Source organism: Colobus angolensis, unplaced genomic scaffold (assembly GCF_000951035.1).
Source record: "Colobus angolensis palliatus isolate OR3802 unplaced genomic scaffold, Cang.pa_1.0 Scaffold273, whole genome shotgun sequence".
Lineage (NCBI taxonomy): Eukaryota > Metazoa > Chordata > Mammalia > Primates > Cercopithecidae > Colobus > Colobus angolensis.
In genome coordinates, this window is record NW_012115966.1 from 1,565,191 (window position 1) to 1,587,045 (window position 21,855).

Consider the following 21,855-nt stretch of genomic DNA (forward strand, 5'->3'; position numbering starts at 1 on the left):
CTGCCTCAGCCTCCTGAGTAGCTGGGACTATAGGCGCCCACCACCACGAGCAGCTAATTTTTGTATTTTTAGTAGAGACAGGGTTTCACCATATTGGCCAGGCTGGTCTTGAACTCCTGACCTTGTGATCCACCCGCCTCAGCCTCCCAAAGTGCTGGGATTACAAGGGTGAGCCACTGTGCCTGGCAGGAATTCATCATTTTAGAAAGACTTCCTTCAAACATGGCATTTAAAATTTCGTTCTTCAGATCTGAAAAAGTAATCACCCGACTCTGTTAGATAAAATAAAATGGGTGGGTTCATTGGTGCTGTCATGGTGGTGTGCTGAAGAAGAACCCTGGACCTGTGAGACTGGATGTATGCAAGAGTCCACTGGAGAGGCTGAGAAAACTGCATGCAAAGATTCTTGATGTTATTGAGCAAAACCCTAAAAATGCAACATACAGAAAGTATACAGAACAGATTACAAATGAGAAGCTGGTTAAAATGGTTAAATGGTTAAAGCAGAACCAGATGTTAAAAAATAAGAAGACTGACTTCAAGGTTGCCAAATAGAAGAGGTGATTCTTCAGGCTCAAAATGAATGAAGTCTGGCGAAAAAAATAACGCAGTGGAAACCATGGGACCTCTTAGCAGAAGAGCCTCCTGCCAACCAGAGGAAATGGCCAATATAATCATTAAATGACTTTGGTGGGTTGATGGGAAACTGGTGTAATTAAGTGCCCTGGTATATTAAAAGTACATCCATATTATTGACATTTTACAATCACAAAAACCAATACAGAAAATATTTAGATGTTAAAATTGGTGGTAACAGCAACACAATCTTGTGAATCAATTTTTGGTTTGTAAATTATTCCCACAAATTATTTCAAAGATGATATTTCTTTGAACATAAAGCTTGTGGGAAGATTTGAAAATTAATTAGAAAAATTCCTACAGATGGTCAATGCAGAGGCCAAAATCAACAAAGTGGTTTCTTTAGTAGTATCTTCAATATATCATTTAATTTTTTTATTATCCTGACAAAGAAAGGGCCCTTAATTATTACTGTCTAAACAAATTTGTAAGTCACTGTTTGAAGTAAATTAGTAAGAGTGGATATTTTCAAATGTGATAAAATAGCACAAGTGGCTGATGATAAAATTGGAAGTTATAGTTAACCTGATTGGCTGTCATCTTATGTATAAAAGGAAAATTTAAATATATTATGAGATACCGATTATAAAAATCCATAGTAAATGTCATTTTATTTTAATCTTTATTTGAATTATTATTCCGCTTACTCTGTTTTCATATAGTCTTAATTTTATCATACTTTGTTGTTACTCTATTATTTTTGGAAACCATCAAATTAGAATTTATTATACAGTTGAAGAAATTCATTTAGTACTTGAAAGAAAGATTTATTGCACAGAGGTAGTTGTGCAAGAAATTTTCCTCTGTTTGCCTTTAAGGAACTTGGCTTTCTGGCCCTTGGCCTTTAATTTTCTTGATCAACCCAACTACATCAGAATAGGGGTAGAATTCTCATAAAAGAAGAGACATTAAGAGTTCTTGAAGTTTATCTGGCATATGGATAAGCTTATATTCAAAATGTCTTAGTCATGTGGCTATAAATTCAAAGTAGAATCACTAAGTAGTTTTCATTAAGTTCCTGATATGAGCGTAGGTGGGTATGAAAACAAGACAAATGCTGTTCAAGGAAAAAGTTGGCAAGCTTAAGGTTAAACAAAAGTAAAATTACTTTTCACGTGTTCTCACCTTTTCTTCCAACCTCCCTATCATTTCTAAATTCCTGTTTAAATTGAACTTGGTATCTTTTTCCTTCATAGATAGGACTTTTGTGGGTTGTGTGCACGTGTGCGTGCACATATTTGCATATATTTGTATATTTTGCTATCTTGTGGTGAAATGAAGTCTTTCAGAATGAGAAAAAAATGTATTTCTTCTTTTTTTTCCAGCGTATTTCTTCCCTCATAGACCTGTAACATAAATGCTAGCTAAGTATTAAAGTGGGCTGAGTTAATTCCTTAAAAAAAAAAAAAGGCTCTATTATTAACTGTCAGGCCCACTGGTGCCTTCCCTGGGAGGGGCTCAGCCCCTTCCGGCTGGGTTGCCCATGGAAGGTCACCACTGTCAGCAGCCATTCCAGCCCCCATAGCAAGGACTGGCCATCCAGGGCTCACAAGGCAGTCGATCCCAACAGCTTCCACAGTAATATGTGTATATCTCTGTCCCTACACGTCCACATCGTTCTGGAATCATCTTTTGGGCGATCTTCCCTACTTGAAGGGACTGTCAAACATCTTGGTGTGGTAGGTGCTCCGCAAAGTGCTAAATGAATGAGTGAGTCAGTGATGGTAGAGAGCAGGGTGTGGGGCTGGGGATGCAGGACTGTTCCAGGTTAGCTGGGGACCAGGAGGCCCAGGTCAGAGCTCAGCCTGTAGGAGGGCATAGACCCTGACAGCTGTATAGGGAGTTTTCCAAGAGCAGAGGCTTTGGATATAGGGGTGGCTGGGAAATTACCATTACCAATTACCATCGTCACCTGGTCCCATGCCCATAACCCTCTATCCCCTGGGTGGGTGATCTCCAGTGGGCAGCCCCCGATGACGAATGGCAGCCCTCCCACTCTCAGAAGCCCCATCAATTGCAGGCCCTGTGGGTCACTCACCTGCCTGGCATTCCCTGAGCCCTTCCCTGCTGACTCACCATAGTCCTGGCTAGTCCAAGCTTCCTGCCAGCGGCCCAGCCAAGACCAGAGGAGAGGGAGATAGGAGGCCAAGGAGACCGCATCAGGACCCAGGAATGCTCTGCTGGGTGGGAGGAGTGGGAAATAACTTCCACCGCTCTGAAGGGGTGACCAGGAAGTGGACTGTCTAATGGCTGATGGATGCCTCTGAGGCCCTCACCAACCCCCATTCAGAGAACAAGGTCTCCCCAGGCCCTGACCACCTGCTGTATCAAAGCACCATCCATGGCCTGTGACTGCCTATGCTTGCCTGCCACTGTACTGGTCATGTGTGATTGCCTGTGACTGTGTGTTATGCGCCGATAGGCGTGGTTGAATGTGACTGTGGTTGTGTTGAATGGTACAAGTCTCTGTGTGACTGCATGTGACTCAGAATCCCTGCATGTAACCATGTCCAGCTGTGATTGAGTGCAGATGGAGGACTGAATGCGATTGCACCTGGTGCTGTATGGTTTTGTGTGATTGTATGTCACGATGTGTTAGGCACGATCACCTGTGGTTATGTGTGTTCTAGTGGTTGTGTGGTACTGAGTGTGATGAAGTATGCCTGTGGGTGCATGTGGCTGTGGGTGGCTGTGTGTGACTGGGTGGGGCTGTGTATGATTCTTTAGGACCGTGCACACACCTGTCATCCCCCACAGAATATAGGCTGCAGACCCCCAATCTTCTTGGCACAGGCCTAGGCCCAAGAAAGTCAGGGGTCTGCAATCTATGTCCTGTGGGGGATGACAATTGTGTGCGTGCCTGCTGTGTGCATCCTCCTTTGCCAGGTTCTGCCCCTGATGAGCCCAGACCAGCTCCCATTTATGAAAGGAGGTGGAGCTGGGCTGCAGAGTGCTCTTCCCTGCCGTTACCGACCATGTTTACAGTGTTTTCTTGGAAGCCAGTCTGGACTTTGGGGGAGTGCCAGCCTGTCTGAGCCCTTGCAACAGCTGACTCCCAGGCTAACAAAGTCTCAGCTCCGCCCTGACCCAGACCCAGGCTGCCTTCCACCCTGCAGGAGCACAGCCAGCATCTCCCAGCCCTGGCCACCTGCTTCCACCCTCCCTAAACCTCATCTGGGTGCAAAAAGAACACAGGAACCCAGTTCTGCTTCTTTTCCAACCCCGAAGACATGCTTTGTAAGGGCTTTACCACTAACTCCTTGAGGGAAATCAGATGGGATAACAAAAACAGCCCTGGAAGAAACTGACAGTTTCAGATGTTTACAGGCTCTTCCAGGCGCGGCCCTAGGCTGCTGTCTCTGGGCTTCTGTCCTCCACTTTTCTACCTGAGGAAGGGCGGTGAGCTTCCAGTCTGGCTGCCCCCAGTCCCAGGCCACGTGACCCCACCCACGCAGTACCCTAGCTTCTTGCTGCTACCACCCCCTCCCACAGCTGAGGCAGGCCTTCTACCTCTCTGAGGACACTCCAACTCTCAGGGCCAGGGTCCAGCCCAGAAGTGACAGGAAGGATCCCTCTGGCTTATTTCCTGCAGATCAAAGTTGGGCAACAGCTGCCCAGATGTGTGAGCCTCAGACTGCTTCTGTCCCTGCCGGGAAAGAACATACTCAGGGTCTGGACCATCTGCCCCAGCTGGTTCTGGGCCAGGCTGCGGGTGAAGGATGTGGGACGGAGTTGGTAAGAGGCTGGAGCAAAGTTCTGGAAGCAAGGGTGGCGGGAAGGAAGACACTGTGGGTGGGAGTCAGAGCAGCCTATATGAAGAACCGGGCTAGGGCCAAGGCAGGCACGCTCCCCTACCGACACCGGGGGGCCACAGACTTGGGCGGGAGGGAGTGTCACAGAAAGGGAATCCTGGACCAGTGGCTCAGGTCACCGAAGCTCTGGTCCTAACTTTGCCACCTAGCAGCTGTGTGACCAGGGAAAGCTGCTTTCCCTCTCTGGACTTTGGTTTATCCACCTTGAAGACTGAAAAATGGTGGAAATGAAGTATGTAAAGTGCAGAGCCCAGTGGCACAAGTAGTTGCTCAATAGACACAACTCACCTGCATCCTAAAGACAGTTACTGACCCCAAGTCTAAGGCCCTTCCTGGCCCAGAAGCTCTATGTCTCTGAAAGAATCAGGCTTCTCTCCCTACATTAGAAGGGACAGGGCCCAGCAGGGCACGGTGGCTCATGCCTGCAATCCCAGCACTTTGGAGGCTGAGGCAGGCGGATAACGAGGTCAGGAGATCGAGATCATCCTGGCCAACACGGTGAAACCCCGTCTCTACTAAAAATACAAAAAAATTAGCCAGGCGTGGTGGCGGGCACCTGTAGTCCCAGCTACTCAGGAGGCTGAGGCAGGAGAATGGTGTAAACCCAAGAGGCGGAGCTTGCAATGAGCCGAGATAGTACCGCTGCACTCTGCTCTGGGGGTAGGGGTGTGAGGGGAGCTGAACAGAAAGAATGGAAGAAAGCGTGGAGCAGCCAGGGGTTTAGAGGGTGGGTGGGCATGGCAGCAGGGTTGAGGCACTTCCCCTGGCAGGATCTGGACTCAGGGACCTGCCAAGACTCTTCCTGTTCCTCCCAGCTGTCACCTAACTTGCCCATCCAACCCATGTCTGCTCCCTTCTCCCCACCAACCATCACTTGTCCCCTAAGGCTGTAGCTCTGAACTCAATTACATCGTTCTAGGGGGTGCAATGGCTCAACACTTACAGAGCAGCCAAGCTAAAGCCAACATCCTAAGCTCAACAGGCTAAGCACCAGAGGCTGAAAACATTAGTAAGATGGGTCCTTATCTTCCAATAACTTTTAATTAAAATGATAACAACACCTGTTGATCGTTCCAGTTGAATTCCACATGGCAAATTCAACTGCCTTCAAGATCCAGCCACGTGATAAAAGTGACCGCAGCAGCGTGGTGGAAGCAATAGGGCAGGTGCGGCCTGAGGACAAGCTGTGAGCCAACATTTCAAAGTGGGCCAAAGTAAAGACAGCTGCTTATGCTGCCTTCTGTGACATTTCCTGAGTTCTCACTAAGTGCCAGGCATTCTTTCACTTAATTCTCTCCAGAAATCTATGAGATAGAGATTAGCATTGCAGGATTCAGACTCTAGCTCCTAGAGCTCTAGAGTGACTCCATGTTCATGTCTTTCTGTGATCCCCAGCCCTCAAATAGGGCAGGGCCTGTGAGTAGCTCCTAACCAAGGAAATATGGCAAAGGGAATGGGACATCACTTCTATGATTATGTTATATTATAAAAGACGTGGGCTGTCAAGGATGACATGCAAATTCATGAAGCGTTCCATAAAAGACCTGGGCTTGGCCAGGCACAGTGGCTCATGCCTATAATCCTAGCACTTTGGGAGGCTGAGGCAGACGGATCACCTGAGGTCAGGAGTTTGAGACCAGCCTGGCCAATATGGTGAAACCCCATCTCTACTAAAAATACAAAAATTAGCCAGGCATGGTGGTGGGTACCTATAATCTCAGCTACTCAGGAGGCTGAGACAGGAAAATCGTTTGAACCCAGGAGGCGGAGGTTGCAGTGAGCCAAGATTGCGCCACTGTACTCCAGCCTGGGCAACAAAGAACAAAACTCTGTCTCAAAAAAAAAAAAAAAAAAAGACCTGAGCTTATTAGCAGACTGGTGCTAGACATTTTCTTCCTTGCTGAATTTGAAGAAGTGCCATGATCTGAAGGGGCATACAGAGAGGCTTTGTGGTAAGGAAATACAGGTGGCCTCTAGGACCTGAGAGCAGCCCCCCACCAACAGTTATCACAAAGATTTTAGTTCTACAACCACAAGATGAATTCTGCTAACAACCTTCATAAGTCTGGAAGTGGATCCATCCCCAGATGAGCGTCCAGATGAAGAACCCAGCCCTGGCTGACACCTTCACTGTGGCCCTGCAGAGGACCCAGCTAAGCCTAACAAATGTGTCCTGTTCTAAGCCCCTAAGTTTGTGATAATTTAGTATGAAGCAATAGAAAACGAAGGTAAGTACTATCTCCATCTTACAGATGAGAAACCTAAAGCTCAGAGACTTTGACCAGAGGCACATACTTAGCATGAGGCACAGCAGGGACGAAGACCAGTCTCCAGACTCGGTAGGCTGGTGTTCTCTTTAGGACCCCATCTACAGAGCTGGTCATTGTTCTTTCAGGGGCCACCTAGATGCAGGAAGAGTAACCTGCATAGTATTGATTGAAATACTTTTTTTTCCATTTTAATTTAACAAACATTTGTTGAGCCCTCTCTGTGTGCCCAGCACTGTGCAGGTGCAAGGGATTCCAGGCTGTGGTGGGACCAGTGGTGGACGTGGACAACAGACAAGCCATGTCAGTGTGATAAGGGTTACAACATGAGGAGAGACGATGTGCTGGGAGCATGTGATGGGGCAGCTAGCCTCTGCCAGGGGCCAGGGACAGTCTCCCACAGGAAGTGATACACAGGTCCCTTGGGGTGGGCCTGGTAGTGAGCCAGCCCCTCTGAATTGCAAGTGAGTGAGTAGGTGAGTGTGTGGGCTTTACTGGCAAAGGGGTCCCCAGAGAAGAGGACTCTTCCAGCAATGTGAAATCACCCTGCTTCCATGCACTGGCTTCCAGGACACCTGTCTCAAGGACCCGAGGCCTCTATGACTGCCCTATGACGCCTCAGAGCTCAGATCCCAGTGAGCACCACTTCCTGGATGCATCATGGGTGGCTGGGGTGGGGAAGCAGTTGTTTGGCTGTGACTCTCATCTTCTAGACATCCCCAGACATCTGGCAGGGGAAGAACTGTAGGTTGGGGTGAGAGGCAAAGCAGGGATACAGGGGTACATGGATGAGGGTATGAACAGAGCCAGAAAAAAGAGCAGGAATTAGAAAGGGAGCCCCCCTCCTATGGCCCAGCTGCAGTCTATAGTGACTCGGCAGACCCAGGAGTCCTCGCTCATCAACTGGCTGGATGGTATGGATCATGCAGGGTCCCGGGAGGAAGCTGTCAACACACTCAAACTGGGGGATTTGAGAAGTATTCAATAAGGAGACTATTGTCAAAGGTCTTGGAAAAGGATTGCAGGAACCTGGACCAAGAGCATCAGGCTTTTCTGCTGCTGGACCTGATGAGCCCAGGGGAGGTCACCAGACCTGCAGAGCTCTGGAGCAGAGTAGATAGGGCTGCCTGGCAGCAGCTGTGGCCTCATGGAGGGATGCAGCCAGGCTGTGGCTACCCTGCAGGAGGTTAAGTGCCCTGACTTCACTCTCCTCTCTGCCTCCCATAAGCTATCGGTGCTCCCCAGTGACCAAGGCAGAGGGTAAGGGCACCCACGAATGTAGTTCCCACAGTCCTAGGGGGCAGACCAAGATGGAGAAAGTTGGCAGGCAGACTGGAAGAAGACACCCAATCCTGACTCAGTTTCCTTCTTTGTACAAGAGTGTTGATGAGCATGCTTATGTTTTGGTTGTTCCAAATTTGAAAAGCAGTCACGCATCTAAGGGCCCCAGCCTGGAGTCCGGCAGGCACAGGCTGGTTGCCAGCATTTGGTTTCCAAGAATCAACAACAAGAACACAAAATCGGGGCCACTGAGAAGCCAGTCGCCAGCCCCAGAAGCCCCGGGCAGCAGAACAATCACTGACGAGAGGTTGGCTCAGGAGGTCTTAGAGTCCTTGCCAGGAATGGAACCCAGAAACCCTTTCTCCGCACACTCACTCACACCCCAATCCTGCAGCTGTGTGAGGGTGGGGTGCCTGACCTCTCTGCCCTGCTGGAGAGCAGCAGCAGCAGGCCTGTAGGCAGCGTAGCATCGGCCCTCAGCGTGGCAGAGGGGCAGGCAGCTAGACCAGGAGGCCCAGCTCTGCCTAGAATCGTGGGCCCAGCTGGTAGGAAACTAGGCAGTGCTGCATTCACTTCCCCCAGTGTGGGGATCCTCCCATGCACCCTAGACAGTAGCATCTAGGTGGGAGGAAGCTCGCGGCCTCACTGGGCTCCAGGGCAGCTGGGAAGCCTGATTATTAGAAAGTAGCCACCTGGCCCTGGATGTCTCCAGCCTAGGGCCCGAACAACCCAAGCCCTCAGAGCCTCTCCAGGCCCGGCCCCACCTTCTACCCACCGTGATATTTATTCCCCTTCAGCGCCCATAACAAAGGCCCCTGGTGAGACCCGCAGCCCTCTGCCCTTTTCTTTATCACCGGCATCACAAGTTCACAGGAAGAGGGTTTTCAAAGCAACAGAGTCAAGACTGCACTGCGGTCAACGTTTTTCAAAAGAAAGGAAACCAAAATGGATCAAAGAATTGCAGGTGCAGCAGATTAAGACTCTGCTTGTGACCTGTGCTGGGAAATGGGCCAGGGAAGGGTGTGAATGCCTTGGGGTAGGGGCAGCCCCTTCCACTGATTTACTGCCTTTCCAGCTCTCCCGGGCAAGGGCAGGGGAAGGGACAGAGAGGTGAAGACCATGGTAGGTGAGAAGACTCAAATGTTTGGGAGCCAAACCACTGGGAGGCATCTTCACTCACCCAAAATGCCCCGTGCTGTGAAAGGAAGGCCAAGCACACAGGATCAGGGCTCAGTCAGAGGCCCATGAGGAGCAGCTGCTTCCCTGGTGGTCAGCTCCTCGTCCTTTTCCTCGTTCTGATCCTCTGCCCAGGGAGGCCCTCTGCAATAAATCCGTCCAGCCCCCGTCTCCCCTGGGCTGACAGAGCTCTCCGTGGCTCTCATCTGCACCCGGAGAAACAGGCTCTGAACTGTTCACCCACCTCGGGTTTGCACTGAAATCCAACCTCCATGCTGGATTGGTAAATTGAGCTTTTCTAAGCAACAATCTATCTGTTTCTTACAGATTGACTGTAAGTTCCAGGACTAAAGTGCTTCCTAGAGCTTAAAATGAGAAACATGAAGTTCCTATACCGCCTATTAAATTTCTCCAGCTGCTTGTAAGAAAGTTATCTAGGCCAGGCACCGTGGCTCACACCTGTAATCCCAGCACTTTGGGAAGCTTAGACAGGCAGATCATTTGAGCTCAGAAGTTCGAGGCCAGCCTGGCCAACATGGTGAAACCCCATGCTACTAAAAACACAAAAATTAGCTGGGTGTGGTGGCACATTCCTGTAATCCCAGCTACTTGGGAGGCTGAAGCAGGAGAATTGCTTGAACCTGGGAGGCGGAGGTTGAAGCGAGCCAAGATGGCACCACTGTACTCCAGCCTGGGTGACAGAATGAGACTCAAAAAAAAAAAAAAAAAGGTTATCTGATGCATTTAGTATGGGTTATAAAGGTTTTTGTTTTACTGCTCTTATTTTCCTTTTGCTTCATTTTTTTCTGGTTTCTTTTTAATTTACTTTATCTTGTTATGTTGAATGAATTTCTAAACTCTTTTTCTAAGTTGTGAAATGCAACAACTATTTGGAAAAGCATAGGGAATTATAGAATGAACATCTTTGTACCCACCAATCAGCTTTACCAATTCTTTTTTTTTTTTTTTTTCCTGAGACAGGGTCTTGGTCTGTTGCCCAGGCTGGAGTGCAGAGGTACAATCATAGCTCACTGCAGCCTCTAACTCCTGGGCTCAAGCAGTCCTTCTGCCTCAGCCTCTGGAGTAAACCACACTTTGGCTAAATTTTACAATTTTCTGAAGAGGCAGATCTCACCATGTTGCCCAGGCTGGCCCCGAACTCCAGCTCAAGCAATCCTCCTACCTCTGCCTCCCAAAGTGTTGGGACTACAGGTGTGAGCCACTGCATCCAGCCCAGCTTTAGCAATTCTTAACATGTTGCCACATTTGCTTCAATTTCTTTTTTTATTGTAGTGAAATATGCTAACATAAAATTGACCATTTTCACCATTTCAATTTCTTTTTGAAACATAATATTGGAAATACAGCTGAAGGGCCCTATAACCTCTGTGCCATTCTCTTCCCTCCTTCCCTTGAGATAATCACTATTCTAAATTTGATTCTCCTGTGAAACTGATTACATGTACATTGTAAAATAACCCATACAGTAAAGAAAGGTATAAAGCACATACATAAAATTCTCCTGCTACCCCCAGCGTGAAACTCACTCCCCGTGAAGAAACCACTGTCAAAACTTCCTGTAAATCTTTCCAGGTATTGTTGTTTTATACTTATGCATTATATCAACTTGTTTTCTTTCTTAACACAAATGGAATTATGTTATCCATACTGCTCTCCAGCTTGCCTTCTGTTTCCTATTATCGGTGCTCCTTGGACATTTTTCCATGTGAATACTACTGAATCTATCTTATTCTTTTGAACAGCTGCATGGAATTCTACTTTATTTAATGTTTCCATGGATGGACATTTAGGTGGTTTCCAGTTACTTTGCTATTTTAAACACGCGTACACTGAACATTCTCTCTCTCTCTCTTTTTTTTTTTTTTTTTTTTCCAGACAGAGTCTTGCTCTGTCGCCCAGGCTGGAGTGAAGTGGTACGATCTTGGCTCACTGCAACCTCCACCTCCCGAATCCAAGCAATTCTTGTGCCTCAGCCTCCCGAGTACCTGGGATTACAGGCATACGCCACCACACCCAGCTAATTTTTGTATTTTTAGTAGTGATGGGATTTCACCATGTTGGCCATGTTAGTCTCCAACTCCTGACCTCAGGTGATCCACCCGCCTCAGCCTTCTAAAGTGCTGGGATTACAGGCATAAGCCACCGCATCCGACCTGAACATTCTTGACAGAGTTTTTGCTCATTTGTGGGAATATTGTATATCTGTAGAATAAATACCTAGAAGAGGAGTTTCTGGATAAAAAGGTATAGAACGTTTGACACCTCAAAAGCTATTGCCAAATCTAAAAATGATCAACTTAAACACCTACTGACAATGTCTGAGAGTTCCTGCCTCCCCACATCCTCAAGAACACGTATTTTCACACCACCACTGGCCTTTTTTTAAATCTTCTGTGAACTGTCTGCTCCTATGACTTTCCTCTAGCCTTTCCTGTGTTTATTTTTCACATGTGACTCTTTGATCCATCTGGAATTAATTTAAGATGCAGCATGAGATAGATGTTCTTTTCAATGAACATTTATTCATGTTTCCCACTCTGTAAATGATTGAATTAAGTGCCAAGACAAAGGGAAACGCAGATTTCTCTCCATTCTTAACAGGCCAGAGGCTACCTCATTTTGCCTCCCCACTTAGAACTAGCCCACCCGAGGCTCAAGGTTAAGAAATGGAACATTGGCTGGGCGCGGTGGCTCATGTCTGTAATCCCAGCATTTCGAGAGGCCAAGGCGGGTGGATCACTTGAGGTCAGGATTCAAGACCAGCCTGGGCAATGTCGTGAAACCCCATCTCTACTAAAAATACAAAAATTAGCTAGGCATGGTGGCAGGTGCCTGTAATCCCCGCTACTTGGGAGGCTGAGGCAGGAGAATTGCTGGAACCCTGGAGGAAGAGGTTGCAGTGAGCTGACATTGCGCCACTGCACTCCAGCCTGGGCAACAAAGTGAGACTCCATCTCAAAAAAAAAGAAAAAGAAATAAAGAAATAAAACATTGTCTCTGCCCACCCCATCTTCATAATGGATGGGCTGGACACAGCTACTCTGCAACATCCAGTCAGTTAGTTGTTCAACAGCAGATATACCATCACTGGGATTCGGGTTTTTTCCCCCTAGGAGAAGTGTATTGCATATGTGGGGAGTGAGACACTTAGATGTTTGGTGGCCAGAGGAGTGACTGTGACAGATTGCTAACAGTCCACGAAAATCCATTCTCCTTTCTTCTCTCTCTTTTTTTTTTTTTTTTTTTTTTTTTTTTTTGAGGCAGGGACTTGCTCTGTTGCCCAGGCTGGAGTGCAGTGGCACTACAGCTCACTACAATCTCGACCACCTGGGCTCAAGTGATACTTCCACCTCAGCCCCCTGAGTCACTGGGGCCACAGGTGCACCAGTGCATCTGGCTAATTTTTGAAGATATGTTGCTCAGGCTGGTCTCGAACTCCTGATCTCAAACAATTCTTCCACTTCGGCCTCCCAAAGTGCTGGGATTACAGGCATGAGCCACTGTGCCCAGCTTCGTCTTCGCTTGTAATGCAGTTGAAGCTGTCTAAGTAGGGACAGCATTTTCCAGCCCTATGCATTTAGATGACACCATATAACTACACTCTCATAGGTAGAATGTGAGTAAAATTGGCAAGTGCCCCTTTGGGCTGTAGTGGTTTATAAATATGGCCACAAATTCTTCCACTCTCTTCCCATCAAGAGGTGGGGGGGTCTATGACACCTCTACTTGAACCTGGGCAGTCTTCTATCAAAGAGTACCATGGGAAGAAATGTGACTTCTGAGGCTTAGGACATAGAAGGTTATGTAGCTTCGCCTTGTTCTCTGGGAACACTCACTCTGAGCCCTGAGCCACTATAAAAGAAATCCAACTCCTCTGAGGCCACCACGTTGGAGAGGCCACATGTTGGTGCTCTGGTACAGTCTTCCAGCCACGTGCCAGGTAAGCAAAGATGCCTCCAGATGGTTCAGACCTCAACCATTTGAGTCTTCCCAACTGAGGCCCAGACACTGCAGGGCAGAGACAAGCCACCCTCACTGTGTTCTGTCCAAATTCCCCAGAATTCCTTGCAGATTCACAGAATCTGTGAAGATAATGAAATGGTTGATGTTTTACAGCACTAAATTTGGGGTGGTTTGTTCTTCTGTAATAGACCACCAGAAGGAAGCCAAGACCCAGAAAACCAATTCCCCTTCCTTCTGGCTTCAACCCAGATGTGGCACTGATCCAGCCTCAAGTCCTAGGGATGATAAGCATGGAAGGACCTGTGTTGCTAAATAACCACATGGAGTGCTGCTGCTTGCTGATATGAAGCACTTTGGAAGGTTACATATGAACATCTCTTTTTTTGAGACGGAGTCTCACTCTGTCACCCAGGCTGGAGTGCAGTAGCATAATCCCAGCTCACTGCAACCTCTACCTCCTGGATTCAAGTGATTCTCATGTCTCAACCTCCCAAGTAGCTGGGAGTACAGCCTCCTGCCACCACACCTGGCTAATTTTTGTATTTTAATATGTTGGCCAGGCTGGTCTCCAACTCCTGACCTCAGGTGATCCACCTGCCCTGGCCTCCCAAAGTGTTGGGATTATAGGTGTGAGCCACTGCACCTGGCACATATAAACATCTTTATTCCTTAGGCCAAACAAACAAAACAAAGATATAGCAGGGACCAAGGCAGACGTAGTCTCTGCCCTCCATGAGCTTATGCCTGGCTGAGGAGGAAGGTGGAGGGGAGGGATTGCTGCAACAGATGAAACAGTTTGGTTGTTTAACAACAGTTGTAATCAGTTCTAAGCAGAAATATATAAGGAGCTGCAAAAATCATTCACAGAGGCTCTGACCCAAGCTGGGAGAACATGGAAGGTAACCCTGAGGAAGTAACACTTGCTTGGAGACCAGAAGGGTGAGTAAAAACTAAGTAGGATCGGAGGAAAGGAGAGAACAAGAATGTTCTGGCATCAGAAAGGGACAGAGCATGTACAAAGGCTCTGAGTCAGAAAGGAGACACTGAATTTGAGAAACTGAAACAAAACAAAACTCAGTGTGGACCTTGTGGGCTAGGCTGAGGACTTCAAATACAATCTCTAAGAAAAGAGGATCCATGGGTCCATGCCAACAGGAGATTGTCCCATCAGATAAGCCTTGGGAGGCTGTGAGGGAAGAGGCTGGGGTCAGGAGGCTACTGGACACTTTCTCTGGTTTGGGGCTGTGGAGATAGAAGTGCTAAAGTTCAAGAGATATTTGGGAGGTGGTTGATAAAATTTGAAGGGAAAGAGAAACTTGTTAGGAGAAGAGTCAAGATGAAACACTAGTGAGCTGATGTCTAGTCTATGAGTAAATTATGTTATGGCCAGAGGAAACTGAGACGTGGCCAAATTCAAAGGGAGCTCAGAACATAGAAAGGGGATTAGGTTTGCTAGTAGGTGCCTTTGAGCATGCCATCTTCCATGTCTTTGTCTAGAATGTGAAAATTATCATGGCTCCGTCTATGCTACAGGACTCTTTTAAGTATAAGGATGATGCTTGCATTCATTCACCTAAAAAAACTTGTGGAGAGTAGTGCCTACAATCTACAATAAATAAGATTGGCCGGGTGTAGTGGCTCATGCCTGTAATCCCAGCACTTTGGGAGGCCAAGATGGATCGATCATTTGAGGTCAGGAGTTCGAGACCAGCCTGGTCAACATGGCAAAACTCTGTCTCTACTAAAAATATAAAAATTAGCCAGGCGTGGTGGTGCACACTTTTAGTCCCAGCTACTCAGGAGGCTGAGGGATGAGAATTGCATGAACCTGGGAGGCAGAGGTTGCAGTGAGCCAAGATCGCGCCACTGCACTCCAACTCCTCCAACCCAGGTGACAGTGCAAGACTCCATCTCAAAAAAAAAAAAAAAAAACTACAATAAATAAGATTAATACATAAAGTATATAGTATATTCATGAGAAGTGCCAAGGAGAAAAAATTGAGTGGTGGTGGCTAGAAGGAAGAGTAAATTCTTAGGTAGAATGTTCAAGGTATATACTCACTAGCAGGATGGACCTAGGTTCTGTGGAAACTGAGGTTTATACAATGAGGGGATGCGAGATGCTCCTTTATAGAAAGAAGATAAAAATATCTTACCTTTGCAAATTTTACAAAGATATGTGACCATTTGAATAGATTTCTAGGGCCTTGGAAGAGGCCCCTGTGAGTGCAGGGCCCCAAAGCACAAACCTGCATATTTCTCCGGGCGTCCACACCTGCTCGGGAGGAATGGAGCTGCAGAGCAGGGCAGGGGGTGGGCTGTGGGTATCACAATAAGAACCTGTTTTCAGGCCAGGCGCAGTGGTTCATGCCTGTAATCCCAGCACTTTGGGAGGCCGAGGTGGGCGGATCACGAGGTCAGGAGATGGAGACCATCCTGGCTAACATGGTGAAACCCCGTCTCTACTAAAAATACAAAAAAAATTATCTGGGTATGGTGGCTGGCGCCTGTAGTCCCAGCTACTGGGGAGGCTGAGGCAGGAGAATGGCGTGAACCCGGGAGGCAGAGCTTGCAGTGAGCCGAGATCGCGCCACTGCACTCCAGCCTGGGTGACAGAGCGAGACTCCGTCTCAAAAAAATAAAAAAATAAAAAAAAGAATCTGTTTTCTGTGACTTGGAGCAAATCATCCAACCATTCTAACCCTCAATTTCCTGATCTGTAAACAGAGACAACAGTATCACATCTTTACAAGGTTTTAAGGAGTAAAGAGCGGTATATATGTGCTCAGCTCATAGTAAAAAGTGGTAGCTATGCTTAAAACTTTTAATTCCTACTAAATACAGATGGCAAACTACAGTCTCAGTCTCTGGGAGGGACCAGAAAGAACTCAAATGAAAAGGGAATTGCAAACTCTGAGAGCAGGCAGGCAGGTCCCAGGCTGCCTGTGAGTGCTGGGCTCAGTGGCGCCAGATGTATACACTGTTTGCGTGGCCTCTGACTTGTGGAATGGGTCTGTGGCAATGACCCTCACATGCTCCACTCTGGAACAGAATCTTATTGAGACCAAACATCCAGGAAAGACCCAGCTGTCCCTGTAGGCGTGGGTGTTTGCATGGAAAGAGCAGAAAGAGCAGAGGCTGTGAGCTCGGGAGGACCTGGATCAGAATCCTGCCTCTGCCTCTGCCAGCCTGTGAGCATCTGTGAGCGCAGCCAGTGACTGCCCGGTCTGAGCGGCTGCCTCCTCACCTGCAGCCTGGCAAGACAGTCCTAACACTGCTGCACAGGGGGCTGTGAGGATACGATGAGGTGAAGTGCCAGGCACACACAGAGTGAGATAAATCCTCCTTCCTTTCTTCCTCTTCCCCATCAGGCACTCCAGGGTCTGCAGCAAAAAGACCAAGCTGTGACGCCTGGGGCACTCGGTGACTCTGGAAGTTCTCCTCAGGCCCTGGGTGTGTGGCTGCCTTGGCAAATGCTCACTGGCAGATAACAAAGCCAGTTTGACCTGTAGTGGGTGCCCGTGACGTTCAATGACCTAAAACAATTAAACCCATAATCAGAGAGTGCTTAGACTTGGCTGCTGTGGGTTTGCCTACCCACGAGTCACAGTCATCTTGCTGGGCTTCTATGTCGGCCGTTAGCCCTCAAAGTCCTGTTGCTAAGAGATTATGAACCAAATGATGTTTCCAAAAAACAACCACTACAGGGTGTTCCAGGAGAGAGCCATAATAACAGCCTCAATGGAACGGACCTGCTGTTATTGATAAAGTCTTATAGAGTTGAGGAATGGGGTAACTGAGGTAGCCTCGGCATACACATCCTATGTAAATTACTGGTTTGCAAAGGTTTTGAATAGAATAAAATGGACTCAGTGATACAACTGTGATGGATGTAGTCTAATGTCTTCATAATTCCAAAGGTTCTTCAGTCAACCAAGATGTATTTGTTGGTGGTCTATTATTTCATGCATATTTACGACCATCTCAGCTACATTTAGTTGCAGGCAGTGACTAAGTCTAACATAGCTGTAACCACCCCCGTTTGGCAGAGTGCCTGTTTGCAATAATTAAGTGATTTGACATAGCCATTCACACCCACCTCCATTATTGCTCTGTTGCTGAGGCAACAGGAACCAGTCAACTAACAGAAGCCAGGTTAGAGTAGGACAGAGGGAAGTCAGCAAACCGGGCACTTGCCAAAAACTGGCTGTTATCTGGCAGCTGGAGTCGTTTTGCCCATGGGATTTTCCTGGGAAGATGCAGTCGTTCTGTTCTGTGTCTTCACCAAAGGCTGCTGGGTCACCCCCAGATGATCTTTATCAGGCAGATGGATTAGTGCAAAGTAGCTGTTCCATAATCTGTTATGAAAGGAAATCCTGATCTCTGCTGGCCTCTCTCCAGACCTGGGAGCCTAGTAGTGTGATACCAGCCCCCGACACTCCCTTCCGGCCCCTGTCCCTGATCTCCTCCCCTCTCAACCCCCACCATCCACTGCTGCTTTCCATCTGCTCAGGCCCCCTGGCTGCAGCCGACTTAGGGTCTACATTTGATCTCCCTGGGGCAGGTCATGGAGAGAAAGTTTTTGTATTCTTCTCTTCCATTTTGTAGGTGAGGGAACCAAGGGGGAGACAAAGCTAAGTGTCAAAGTCACACAGCTAGTAAGTCAGGAGACAGGCTCATGTCTTCTAGCCCCAAATCTCAGGACCTTCACTGCTCACGAGACCCAAGCCCCCTATGATAGGTGCGCAGGAAATTGCTGGATGTTGCAATGCCTCCTAGAAAGGGTCAGAGTTTCCATGGGCTGGCCCTGGTGACCCTCAGTCACTGCGTGGCACCCAGGGGAGGGGGCAGAGCCACAGGAACTCTACACTTTTTCCTTCCTCCAAGGGGTAGACAATCAAGCAGAGCATTTAAGATCCCAGTCTTGGAAATATATTCTGCCACAACCAGAGTGAACTTGGACAAGCTACTTACGGTTCTGCAAGGCAATTTCCTCTGCAGAAAATGAGGGTAATACTGGTACCTACCCACCTGATAAGGCTGCTCTGGGGAGCACCTGGGTTTAAACAGGTAGCAGCGGTCAGCAGGATGTGTGGGAAACAATGAACGCTAGCAGCCGCAGCCCGACTCTCACAAGATCCGCATTTTCACCACCGCCATCATCATCCACTTCTGCTCAGGACCTGAGGTGCAAAGTGGGGCTGGAGCCTGTGTCATGAGGGGCCTCTGGTGACAAGGAGACAGATTTCCCAGGATTCCTGAGATCTTTAATCCTTGGGAAGCTGGGCTGGAAGAAGCAGCTTTGTGGGTTCCATGCCCATCTAAAAACACGTGCTTCCAGTTGGCTCTCCTGGGCTGGAATTCCCCAGGGCCCGGCCCAGGCCAGCTCCTGTCACTGCCCCATGCACCCCTCACCCCGTACTAGACTCCCTTGGCAGGCCTGGGGGGTCTCGAAGGCTGGCTGCCTCCCTTCACCAGTTATCAATTCCAGCCTCAGGACCCTTCCCAATTCTGTCTGAAAGTCAGTGGAGGGGGCCAGTTCTTGCCGCTCTGAGAGTCTTAAAACCCCAGCTCAGAGAAGGGCTTCTAAAAGAGGGCTGGGGGAGTGGGAGGCGGGATGAAGTGTGGGAGGGTGGAGATGAAGCTGAGGTGGAGGGGTCATTAATTCAGCAGCTCTGCCACTTGGCACCAGCCCCCAGGGCAGCGGCTCCAGTTGTCCTGTGGGGCCAGGACGCTGTTTCTGCCGAGTCATCCTTTCTTGCCCAGAGGGATCCTGGCCCCAAGCCACATTCCTAGTGGGGTCTGAGTGCTGCAGAGTAGGAAGCTTCCTTTCTCACCAGCCCCCAGCGCTCCAGCCATGCAAACAGGCTGGTCTCTCAGCAGCCTCTGCCGGCAGCGAACATGCTTCTCCAAGTTTGTCTGCATTCCCCCAGCCCCCCAGCCCACCTGGAACCCAAGTTCTGGGAGCTAAAAACACTCCCCAGGGAGGTACAGGAGGCGAGGCTGGGCCTAACGGGAGGGGGCCAGAGGGAGATTAAGGAACGATTTTAAATTTCTGCCTTCCCACGAGGGGCCCTCCTGCTATAAGGGTCCAGTAGCCCCATTGAAAAGGGCTGAACCTCAGCCCAAAGGCAGAGGCAGCAACCCCAACCTCTCTGTGCTGTGTGAAATGTCAGCGTCCCCAGACAAGCAAGGTAGCCACACCTGCTGCAGAGCTCATGTATCAGGAACCGGTTCAGAACACCTACTATGTGCTAAGCACTGCTCTGGGCACTGGTCTTGCAGCAGTGGGCAGGGCAGATGCGGCCCAGACCCTGGCGTTTCTCTCAACCTTTCCAGTCCCACCACCACTGCCTCCACTCGTGGTCTCCTCCCAGATTGCTCAGGTTCAGAGCTTGGCTCCCCACTTCTAGCGATGTGATCTTGAGCAAGTTACTTTACCCCTCTGTGCCTCCATTGCCTCATCTGTAAAGTGGAGTGAAGTAATGCCTATCTCATGGGAATGATGAGAGAGGTAAATGAGTTACTATGTGTAAAATACTTAGAACAGTTTCTGGCACAGAGCTCAATCCATTCCTGTGTGTTCTGGACTCTGTGCCTGGGCTCAGCCCTCCCTCATCCTGGAATGCCTTCCCCTCTTCTGGAACCCATAAATCTAGCCTCTTTGCTGAGTTTCCAGGTGGGAAGACCAGTTGGGGCAGGGACACAGTCAGCCCACGGCCTTACTAGGGCCACCAACACTGGCCGAGTGTTTTCCTATTTGCCAAGGGTTTTAAACAGCCCTGTGAGGTAGATAGGGAAGGGAATTCGGGGAGGGAAAGACACCCGCCTGAGGTTGCAGAACCAGCGAGTGTTGAATCTGAGAGTGGAACTTGGATCTTCTGACTGGAAGTAGCACAGTCTCTGTCCCACCTGGTGGTGTTGGTCCTAAGAAACCTTCAGACATCCTGAGGCCATCACCAGGGCCTCTGAAGTTAACCCAAGGCTCGGCACCCAGAAAATGGGGCCTTCCTGGCCCTTCAGAGGCCCTGGAATCAGTGGAGCTTCTCTCAGAGCCAGCTGGGGCCCACGAAGGCCTCAAGACAGGGGGCGCTGGCTAGCAGAGCCCTGAGGAGGGCCCTGCAGGAAGAGCTCAGCGGAAACTCTGAGCAATGCTGGCAGCCACAGGCCTCCGGGCTTCCTGCACCCTCCACACAGGCTGCCCTGTCAACGTCAATGCGTTTGTGAAACCCTGCCGGGTAGGCAGTGGGAATTCAAGGGGCCCCAAGGACTCATAGGCTGTGGTCACCCTGTTCCTTTGCAGCCCAGGAGAAGGTGGCTTTCTAAAGACTGCTGTCAACAGTGTAATGGGATCCAGCTGCTGCCGAAGACAGTTACCTGAAGGAGGCTCCATGGTCTCCTTAAGCCTTGGGCCTCCAGATCCCATGCCTTCTCCCTGCGGGTCCATATCTTCTGGGGTCCCCACAGATTCAGGGAACCCCCAGACAGAGCAATAGAGTGAAACTCGTGGTTGAAGGACTTTGGAGTGAAAGATATGTGGGTTATAAGCCCAATTCACAGCTTTGCTAGCTGTGTGACTTTGGGAAAGTTAGTTAACCTCTCCGTAGAGAGCCTCAGTTTTCTCATCTGTAAAATGGTGACAGAAAGTACCTACCTTGTCATGAAGATTAAATAAAACAATGTAAATGGGAGATTTGGCACAGTACCTGGCACACCACAAGCTTTTGATAAACAGGAACTGATGATTTTGTGACCACTGAGTGACAGCAGATATTGGAGGTACAAATACTATTGCATTTCTTTGATTTGTATAATTTGAATTAAAACCATCCAGACCTAATTTACTATACTTGAAAGAAAAACATACCTTCCTCTGGAATCTTCCTCTCTTTTCAAATTGCCCAAGAACCTCCAGGTCTCACGTACTCAAAAAGTGGAAAGGGAGGTGGAGGCTCCAACTTCTGTATCTCGGCCAGAAGAACAAGGACGCTGACCCATTCCCACTGAGGTGGCACCTGTTGATAACTGCTCCCACGTGGTCAGAAGGCGGAGTGTCCTGTGCCAACCAGAGCACCACACAGGCCACGTGCATCTTCTGGGGGCTGACTCCAAGGATGGCTGAGGATGGCTGACGGTTTGCTGCAGCTTCTGGGTCCTGACGGTTTGCTTGCGGTCAGAGTCTGGGTCCCTTTTCCTTCCCCAGGATCCACACTGGGGTAGGGGCTCCTTCTTTACAGACCCCAAAACACAAATGGTCTCCTTACTCCTGTGTCTGAAAGTCCCCAGAAAGCTGCTCCCCTCTGCCACCCCCAGACCCACCCTCCACAGTAAACCCCAGTGCTGAGGCACCTCACTGAGGACTACCAAGGTAACTTCTGCACAGAACAGAGGAAAAAAATGGTCTCTATGGGATGTCCTGCCGTATTTTTTTCTTCTCAGTAACTAGGCAGCGAGGAGAAGTCAAAGTGAAGCCAGCATCCAGCGGTGGAGTCTTTGCCTTTTCTCTTTATGCTCCAGGTGCACTAGAGGTGAGCAGGGGACGGGAGGGTTTCATTTCTGTAGCCCCAGGAGTCAGGCTTCAGAGCCTTAGCTCTCAGCCAGGATGTCTCCACAGCTCCATAAATGCTTGCTGACTGACTGAAAGCACAGTGATCTCTCTGAGGGGGTGGGATCAGGCGGAGATGCTGGGATGGGCA

At 48.9% G+C, this 21,855-nt stretch overlaps 1 pseudogene; it reads left to right on the forward strand.

Annotated features, from left to right (window-relative positions):
• The first annotated feature begins 318 nt into the window (after nucleotides 1-318).
• LOC105516094 lies at nucleotides 319-674 on the forward strand (annotated as a pseudogene).
• Nucleotides 675-21,855: the final 21,181 nt, after the last annotated feature.